Source organism: Lathamus discolor, chromosome 3 (assembly GCF_037157495.1).
Source record: "Lathamus discolor isolate bLatDis1 chromosome 3, bLatDis1.hap1, whole genome shotgun sequence".
In the NCBI taxonomy this organism is placed as follows: Eukaryota; Metazoa; Chordata; class Aves; order Psittaciformes; family Psittacidae; genus Lathamus; species Lathamus discolor.
In genome coordinates this window covers 53649896-53660295 of record NC_088886.1, presented here as the reverse complement: position 1 = coordinate 53660295, position 10400 = coordinate 53649896, and positions in this window count along the sequence as shown.

Genomic DNA, 10400 nt, shown 5'->3' with positions numbered 1-10400 from the left:
CTTGAACATAAGATTTAGAAGTTCCTTTTAAAGAAATTAAGAAGTAGATGCTTGGTGTATGATTGCTGACTAAATGAACAATCTGACATGCAGTTCTACTTGAGGCACAGATACTTATAACTGGAAATTCTCTGCAGCTGGAAAGGCTGGACTGTGAGTGGTTTTACTCACAGTGACCAAGATGCTCTTGAAGATGTCAGAGTTAGGTGGTCCCCCCATCCCTTCATAAAGAAACTGCTACAGAGTTTAGCACAGGTATTTAAATATTGCTTTCAAGACGGCCTGTTGGGAAACTGAATTTTGCAGTCTTTTTATCAAAACCTGGTCCTGCTAAGATGCTTTTTTGATGAATAGGAGTTATTACAGAGGCAGCATGTATGAAGTTTGGCTTTTGAAACAGCTCAGGTCTGTAATGCATTTAGTACTATTATTTCTAACTGCTTGCAGCTATGTGCAGCAAAAACACATGGACAGTCGGTCTATTTAGGACAGCATACTTCTCTCCCTTCTAAAAATATTTTTACTATAATTTTGAAGTTTATTGTGTGTTGGTCAAGGAAATAGAATGCTAAACAAGTATCTCAACTCTTTCTTCAAGCTCATTTAGTTTTTAGTGTGTTCCACCAAGGTACTGTCATAAACTGTTGAAATAGTGTGTTTCCATAACATATTCCGAGTTCTTAAATTAGTACTGATGCATTTATAGGCTGCTGATTACTTTTGTCCCTTACCTTAAAAAGTTTAATCTGAAACTTGTGCAATTCTACAGTTCAGAGAAATCATTCACATTTATTCTGTATCTTACCTTTTGCTAGGTGTTTCATATTTTTCAGAATGTGTGCAAAGATGGTGCCTATAGAACATATGACAAATATTGACATACAACCGGCTACTGCCTCTTTAGTTAAAGAAACTGAGGCATGTAGAGGATGTAAATCATGTAGCATGACGAGCAGGTTGTGAAGAGGTTCAGGAATTGTGCATCCACATCCAAACTGATCACTAATAACGGTTAGCTTTTCTGGGGTGTTCCTTCAGCAAACTATACATAAGAGGCCCGGAAGGGAAAGGAAAACCTTGTTTGTTTTCCCTTCAAGATGTATGTGGGGTGTGAGTGCTATTCAGCAGCATTCTTTCTAGAAAACCCACTTGGCAGCTTTCCTTCTGTAAAAGAACATTGGGTGTTGCTACACTACCCAGGTGAGCCTGGGTGTGGACGTGTATGATGGCCAAATCAGTCTTCAGAGGCACAGGCTGAAATGCCTTCTGATCTTCACTGTCTCATTTCAAACCTCTGAGCTAGCTGCTAATATTTTAAGGTTAGATAAGGTACAGCAAGAAGTGTGTTGCAGTATGTGATGTATGAACTATTGAAATATCAAGGCTGTCTTTACCTGCAGGCTGTTTGCCATGTAAGAAAGTGTGGTTTTTAAATGTTTTCCCTTCTGATATATGAGTGGTCTTGGGAATAACTTTTAAGGCTTACATTAAAACAAGATACTGGTGCATGTTGTAGAGAACATAACTAGTGAGAACTGGATATTCAACACAAAAAGTGACTTTTGGAATAATAGCAGTCTTGCAGTGTGAATTATGTCTAGCTTCTAAGCCCTTCTGGTGTCTGAAAATGTGTAGAAAATTAATTTTTGTCGATATTTGTGCAGTTCAGGGTAAAACTTATTTGTATTCTGGCAACTAACTCTATGTGTGAGTTTTCTGCATCTGAGCTCTTGGTCACTGGGTCTGCTTTGCAGAATAAATCCTGAATGTTTTTGTCCCCTCTAGCCTTGTGTGAAGCAGAAGATTTGGTGTCCATCCCATTGAAGTAGGCAAAAAACATGGAGCTGAGAGGTGGGAGTAAGGGTAGATAAACTTTGGAATGGGTACTCCTGCAGTCTTAAACTAAGCTTTTTGCTGACATATTTGACCTGTAGTTTAGCTCTTGCTAAAGCACTGATATGGAAGCGCTCTCTGTCTAAAGCAAATGCCATATGTTTTGTAATCGTTACTAGCTTGGTTCGTGCATGAACCAGTCTCTCCCAGGAGAGCCTTAGCAGCCTGTGTCTTGGCTGTGTTAAGAGGAAATGTGCAGATTGAATTCCAGCAGTGCCATCTGCTGTCATGCTGTAACACTGATTTGTAAGGGGGCATGGCTTTTCTAGACTCTTTGGGTTCATTCCTCGGAGTTACCTTTACAGCAAAAGAAAATGTTTTTAACAGTGCAGGATAAACCCATCTGTATTTTTAGTGGTGGTTGTGGCAGTGTGACCTAATGCAATGTGTGGGAGCAGTGTATTCGTGTGGGAATTACAGAAAGCAAGAAACGTCATCTCTGCTTTGGGTAAGTTATTGGAAGAATCTATGCTGTGTATTGACACGGCTATTTTTTCTTTTAATAAAAAATATTTTAAGGTAGAGTCTCTATAATGTTATTTTCTTTTTGCTTTCATAAAATAATTTATGTGTCAAGATCCTTTATGCTAGCATGGAGGGTAAAGGTTCTTGAACCGTTCTTACCACCATATTACTAAAAGAATGGTTGGTGTGAAACTCACTGATTCTTTTTGAAGATGAAAAATGCTATTCTGTATTTCAGTATTTCCTATTTATGCTGCTGTCAAGGTCTTTTTGCATTTCACGCTGTTGAAACACCACCTAACTGAGCATGGGGAGAGCATTGCTCACTAATGTTACAGATTTCCCCACTACATCATGGTGCAGCCACTGATCTGTTTTGTGGACATAGTTGCTATGCTCTTTCAAGTTAAGCCACTCTGGACATAGTACAGCTAGCTCCAGCACTGCCCCATTAATTTTTGCCCTTAAACTCCTTAACAGGTGCTCTTCTGCTTACCGTACAACCTAACTGTGTGTTTGACACACCTCCAGGCTCCTTGTCCTCTGCTCTCAACCCAATCTAATGTTCTAATTCTATCTTGTTGTAGGAATTAGGTTTGTGCCTTTCCTGCTGTAGAACCAAATACACCTTCATCAGTACATTGGAAGATACTGGAGAAGTTGGTAATCACTGTGGGTTTCACCACCCCCTGGAAAAGGCTGTGTCCTGGAGGCCAATTCCCAGATCAGAGCGAGTCTCGTCAGGTCCCTTGGAAGATCTGGAAGTTCAGTTTATGTATGTTCATGGTAGTCTGTGGAAGCAGTGATTTGTGTGTAATACCAGTGGCAGCTGGCCAGTTTGCACAGGCTCAACTTTTCTCTGAACACTTCCGATTTTGGATACATTTGTGCTTAGCACCTTGACTTCCATGTTCTATCATGGGATTATTTCTTTGTTCTTTTCAGTATCTTTGGTTATTTTGGTAAAATAGACATAATCTTGAGCAGGATTTAAATAACACTTTGCTATGGGAACTATTGAATTGCTGTTTCTGCTAGCAAAGGGTCTCTGATGGCCTATTCCTGCAGCCTTCCCCATGCTTCAGGACTGTGTGTGATGCAGGCTGGTAATGGGGCATTTGGCTTTAACAAATAACTTCAGCTGGCTTGCCATGGAGATACAACAGCCTCTGTCTCTTCCAGCTGTTCCATTCATTGCATTGATATTTGTTTAACTGCAGATTTGTGAGTGCTTGCACGGCCCTAGCTAGGCCCCTGCTAGGTTAACATAGCATGGATTTTAAAGTCAGTAGTCTTAGCTCATCTTTTATGACCTCCTTGGATAATTGCAGGCTAAATAGCTTCATCAGGTTACTGTGTCGTGTGTCTGTCTCGCATGCTTCTTCCAGTGTAAAAATGCCAAGCAAACCTTTAAAATAGTTGGGGCCTGGCAATAAGGGACTAAAGGAGCAGAAGTTCAGAGGCAAGGTCATTAAAGGGATGGTTTGGTAGGACTTGGTTTGCAAACAGGATTTCTTAGTGATCTTGGTTGTACAGATTACTGTCTCAATCCTGGCAGTATCTCTGAAGCTATCCTGCTGAAAATAGATGCATATACTAAGTGTCACCTTTATATACTGAAGCTAGCAATTTGCATTCGGATGGATGTCAGATGTAAAAGTTTCTACTCTCATCTCAAAAGGCTGTCTGCAGTATATAGGGAAGAGTGATGGTTAAGAATTCCTTTCCCAAGTTTGTAGGTGCTTATTTCTCAGTAGCTGAACAGATTTTGCAAAGGTTATGCTGGGGAAGAAAGAATGAGAAATAACTGCAAATTTTGACGAAGGATATAAAATTCTGACTCACCCATCACACAGCTACTTCTGTTATGAAGAAGATGATGTTAGTCTCTGTGGGTTACGAAAAGGGTGTCCTTTATGGGTGGAAAATGCCTGGGTTCCCCAAAACTCATGGACTTGCTCACACAAAGCCTTGTCCCCCTGGGGTAGCATCAATAATGGGCCCTCTGATTGTAACCCATCCTCATTAAAGTGTCTGCTAATGAATGAGTGACAGTGCTCATCTGATCCATCTGACACATAAATGTTTAATTTTGCTTTTACCAGTCAGACAGAGGTTGGCAGAAGATTGGGTTCCGTGTAGCAGGGCAAGAGATGCAAGTGTGGTGTTTCATTTCTCCACAGGGAATTGGAACTGGAGCAGGAGCGCTTCTGAGTCAGTCACGACATTGCCATCCCCTTGAAGTTGTTTTGGCTTAGACATCAAATGTTGCTCACTAGTCCCTTAAGGAGTATCTGGTTTTGGTTTGCTTCTCTAGTCAGTGCTTTCTCTATCCTAGGGAAAAAAGGGATCAAGAAACAGATTTATTCAGTATTCTCACTTGTTCCTGTGGACTGGTACTTAATGTCTCTGCCTTGCTGTGAGGCATTTGCTGGGCTGTAATCTAGCAGCACTCATCATTTCCACAGCGTGACATTTTGATAGGAAACAATGTGATCCTGTAGATAAGAGAGTCTGGCAGATGGATATTTTAACCTTGTCCTGCTACTGATCTTACATACATTCTTTCTCAGCATCTCTGGTCCTTGTAGTTTATCTGGCAGGTGTTAAACTTCCTGGGACTGCTGTCATGCTGTGATAGTTCAGTGCGTAGCCTGGGGTTGCGCTATGATACAAATAATATTCTGATTAAAAAATAAAGACTTCACCCTGCAATGACAGTTGTTAAAATAATGCAGACTTTGCCTACAGAGGTTTTCTGTTAATCCGGTTTTTAAGGTAATGCTGCAAAGTGTAAGAAACCTGACGGAAGCAGGGAAGCAATCATATTCTGAAAAAGTTGATTGCCAAAGTTGCCAGCTGGGATAAATTCATATTAATTTAAAGGAGTCTTTAATTTCTGAAAAGAAATTTGTCTTCCTGCTTGATTATTGTTTTAAGTCATTTCATGGTTTATTTTTAATTGGCAGCGGTGATTGAGGCCATTCTACAGCAATGGCTAGCTCTGCAAGGTAAGAGTGCGTACATCTCTTACTCTTGGAGAACACAGAGAACCCACTGAGCTGCAGGACTAAGTTCTGCTTGTAAAGTAAGAGAAGCACAAAACTACAGAGCATGTATTTTGGTTACTTCAACGCGTGTCTTCCCTTACTGGAAGTGCTCTCTGCCCTTGGAGAGCACGTGTGGATAGAGAGGTGTTGGTGCACTCTGCGAATTACGGGTAATAATAATGATCCGCGCTTACAGAGGGCTTTCCATGCTGGGCCCCCCCAGTGCTGAGGCGGGCTGGCAGCGCCCACAGCACCCGCTCCGCGGCCTTTCTTGCTGTTTTTTTACTGCTTGTTTTTGTTCTCCCCAGGGACGGGCAGGGCCGGCACGCACCGCGCCGCCCAGCAGAGGGCGCCGTCGAGTTGGGCGGCCTCGAGAGGGAGCCGGGCTGGTGCGGATGGAGGGATGAAGGGGTGGGTGGATGATCTGCCTCACGCAGACCACGCCAGTCGAGCTTTGGGAGCCCTTGAACAAGGTGCCCCGTGTCCTGAGGCCGGAACAGTACTTCCACTGACAGAGGGAGGTGAGGAAATCAAGAAAACCTGAAGGAAAAGATAAAAAGCCCAGAACAATTCAGGAGGATGCTAATTGTACATGACTTGGAGAAAAGCTTTGGGTCACGAGATGTCTGGCTCCACAACAGCCAATGCGGCAGTCTGTAGTCATTAAGCTCTGACTGTATAAAGGGTTGTACCACCGGGACGGGAAGTGGACAAGAAGTGGAGGTGGGGAGGTGAGTGGGGGGTGGATGGGATCGAAGCGAACAAATGAAATCTGAGGCTGAAGGTCAGAAACTTTTTCCTGACAGTGCAGAAATCTCCCCAAGGGATTCCTATTGCTTGAGACACTAATTAAAAATAGAATAAATCAAATCTATTGCAACATGTATCACAGACACTCCTTTTCTGCTGTAGGTCACTCAGGACTGAAATAAGCACAAAGACAAAAGGTTTTTATTTGTCCTTTAGCAGTCAGCAGGACAGCATATTTCATCACCGGAATCTTGATTCTATTTCAATTTCCTGCTGGAGTTGGAGCACCTGGGATGCCTGAGCTACACAGACAAGAGCCTAAGTGAAGTGTGTAGGCAAATGTAAAGGCTCAAATAAGTATTCCAGGCTTAAATCTGATGTTTGTGGCTGACCACAGTAACTTCTCATGAGAAAGTTTCAGTGAATAATTTACTATTTCATTCTTGTTAGTTAAGTGTTAACATTAAAACCCCCAAACCTATGTAAATTATTTTTTAGTAATTGTGTATGTTCATCTCCTTTAATTTCCCCATTCTACTATAAGAAATAAATCAAGTAGCATCTAAGATCACCAAAGTTCTGGAAGTTTCTCAGATGCTAGAAGCTGACTTTCATGTGGTTTATTCCATATAAAGATACTAGGGCTGGAGTTTGCCATGAAAACTGGGTGGTAAGAAGCCAATGCTCTAGGCATCTCTATCTACAGACATGTTGCTCTGTGGAACTATTTGAAACTTGTAATTACAGGCTTTTTTGTTTAACTTTCAAGTATATCTTACTAATACTAAAAGGTAAACACTCAAGGGATTTATAATGCAACTGTTGTGTATGGACCTTACTTAAAAAATGATGAAAGCTCAACAAAAACCTTTCAGTAGTGCTTATGGGCTCCTGCAGGTGAGGGCCTTGCCCCAGTGGTCCTGTCTCAGAGTTGCTTTCCAGAGGGGACAAAATTATATCTCTAAGACTCAATTTTGAAATCCTTAGTGTCTTAATGTCTTTCAACCGCTTGTACAAAATCCGTTCAAGTGCTTCCTTAGGGAGAAGATGTCATGTGAAAAGCATTCCTCTGCACTCCCAACTATCCCCAGGAGTGCTGGTTCAGAGCCTTGGCAGGACACCGGGGTGGGAACAGAGTTAGAGCAGGAGCTGCTTCCTCACAGTTATGGCCTTTGCTCTAGGCTGAAGCTCAAGAACCTGACCAGAATGTTAAGGAAGATGTAAAGCATGAGTGGCCAGCATGGGAATAAGGGTTATTAACCTGTATTCTTGAAGCAGTTTATCCCCTATTGCAGGCTGCCACGTGAAGCAACTGCCCATGCTCCCGATTTCTTGAGCCATATGTGAAGTTGCTTACATGGGATTGCAGTGTGCTGCTTCCATTTGATGCTTAATGGCAGGGGTTGGTGCATATTGTACATGTACAGTGACCTATCCAGTACAAAATAAGAGAAACAGTTTGTAATGAGATTGTACTTTTTGTCAGTTACACTTTAAAGCTGTAAATCTGCCGGAGAGTGGGGTTTTTTGTCCTTTTTTGGAGATTGCATAGTTGGATGCATCACCGTCTGATTACAGAATTAAGACGCAAGTGTAGTTCAGCTTTTAAGAGCTTTCAAGAGTTTAACTCTGTAATAAATATTTCATTAAATTATCTTAAACTGACACAGTGAGGAAATTTTGTGTTCAAGATTTAACTCATAGCCCATGTTGCTGAGCCTCAGTTTGCAGTTGTGTATGCATACTTAAGTAGGAATAATAAAGTTTAAGGTCTTAAAATCATAGTGGATAAACTTAAAACCTGTGATGAAGACATAAAGATGTAAACAGTATGGTGTTTTGAATAAGGTCTTGTGCTTATTTTCTATGTGGTTCTATATGAAATCTCCTCTAAAAACTGCTAATTTTAAGAAAGAGAATGAACATGTACCAGCACATACCAGAGCTGAGAGACTAAAGCAGCTTTTCTCTTGTATCTGTGTAAATGCAGCCATTTCAGTACTTGTCTTTAGACTACTTACCTCCTGTTAATTTTTAGTATTTTATTGCCTAAGAACATGTCAGTTGTTTTCCCTTTGTAGTGAAAAGGGTAGTTTTCATTTGTTGTGTTTTAAAACATTTGGGACCTTTGGAGAAGATTTCAAGCTCTAAAAAGAAACATATTCTGCACCTAATTTGTCCTCCAGTAGGCACTGGTTGTATGAAGCAACTCAAGCCCGCTAAAACTCATTTTCCCCAGTGCCTCTGGTGTGTCCTCTCTGGGGATGAGTCCATTGGCTGAAAAGTCCTTTCTTTCCAGACTAGCTGTGCTCAGATTGAGTCACTTTGGGAAGGTCTGGATGGCTTCTGCATGCAGATTGTTTTTGTGTGTGAAAAATGCATGAATATTCCCCCAGGTGTTAATTAATACGGTTCTTAGTTATTGAGAACTTCAAGTAAAAAATCAAAAGATTCTCAGGCTGTACTCAAACATACTCCTCATATCTATTATTCAGTCACAGTCCTTAAGTGCCTGGCTGAAAACCCTTTTTCCTTTCTTACTCTATGCCTGTGACTGTACTGTACCTTTGTAATGGGGAGCCCTTTGTTCAGCTGAGTGTAAAGCAGGGGAGTTGTTGATTTCTGTTCACAATAATTGAGTCTCTGTTTTCCAATCTGTAGGGTTTTAATAGCTGTAATGGTAAAGTAAAGAAGAGAAGCTTGAACAGCACCCATTTGATCACATTTTAAATATGTTTTCTGATAACTCATTTCATCAGCAAACAGCAGGAGTCTATGACCTTTACTGGGAAAGTTATAAGCAGAGAATGAAAAGTTAGAACAAAGTGTTTCCCTCAGGACAGTACTAACGAGCCTAGAGATTGTGGGGGATAAAGATACATGCAGCCCTTCTTGTATTCATGCTCACATAGAATATGTGAAGCTCTGGAATGAGGATCTGAGAAAAGCAAGTGTCAATAGGAATTTAATGCATGTGGGGGAAAAAGAGATTAGTTGCTTCTGGTTCTGATTTTCATGTTAACTGACTCAAAAGGAAGGTAGCCATAACATCTCAAATTGCATTGTGAAAACAGCTCATCTTCATTCAGTGACAATAGCTCATATTATTGCATTGAAATACTTTGGGAAAGCTAATTTTCTCTTCTAGCCTCCATGTTTGCTCTTGGAGCTTCTGGGAGCTCAGACAGTGGAAATCAACAGACTGGTCCCATTAAAAGCTTCTAAAATTTTTCTGTGCAGAGATGACTCTTGACATAGATGTTTCAGGAAAGATGGCACAATGTTGAACAAACCCGTTTTCACTAGAGGGAGTGACTGGCTTGAAAGCAATGTTGTTAGTACCAGTTTGGGTACTCTTTCTTGAGAAAGAACTTAATTGTTTGCATAATCTGTATTTTCATTCAAACAACATGATAGCTTGACTTGCCTATTTATATCTTAGCATGAAAAGAAAGCATAAAACTGTGTGCATATATGCTATTAGTTAGGAAATGCTAAATAACCAAATAATGTTGAAACCGTGTTACAGTTTCAGAGAAGCAGGCCTGAGTAGCTTGTTCACATGTGATACTTATCCTAATTACATTAATATTTACTGATGGTGGTATGAATCGCACAAACTTCTGCACACCCTGTATAATCATGCTAGCAGTGCACACAGGAATCCCAGATAATTCTGTACATAGTGGGCTTGCAGGAGCAAAAGCTTTGCATGGTAGCTCTGTGAACAAAACCAGAATTACTGTTTTTGCAACAGATCTGGTATGATTTCAGCAGAAAGTTCTGAATAATGCAGGGCAGCAGAATGGTTTACATGGCAATTCCACTTTGCTCTTCTGTCTGAGAAATTAAAATGAGAAAAGAACCCTGTAATCTCAATAGCTTAATTTAATATGAACTATTTTTGAAACTGGAAGGCAAGTCATAGATAACGGTGATCAATACAGTATTTTTGATGGCAAAAAAAAGACTCCACAATCCACTCTTGCACTCTTGACATCACCTCTTGCATTGTTATCGCAGCCCTTAAGCTAGGCAGCGCCAGAACTGAAGATAAAAAGGCGAGATGTAAGGAAAAAGAATTATATCCCTAACTTGAATAAAAACCAACCCCCAACTTGGTGTTTCAGACTCAGTTTGTTTCAGTCTCTGGGTTCAGGTTTGTTCTAGTGAGCTAGGATGTGAAGTGGATTTAATTGCAAGTTCCAATTCAAGGTTGCCTGGTTAATTATTCACAGTAAC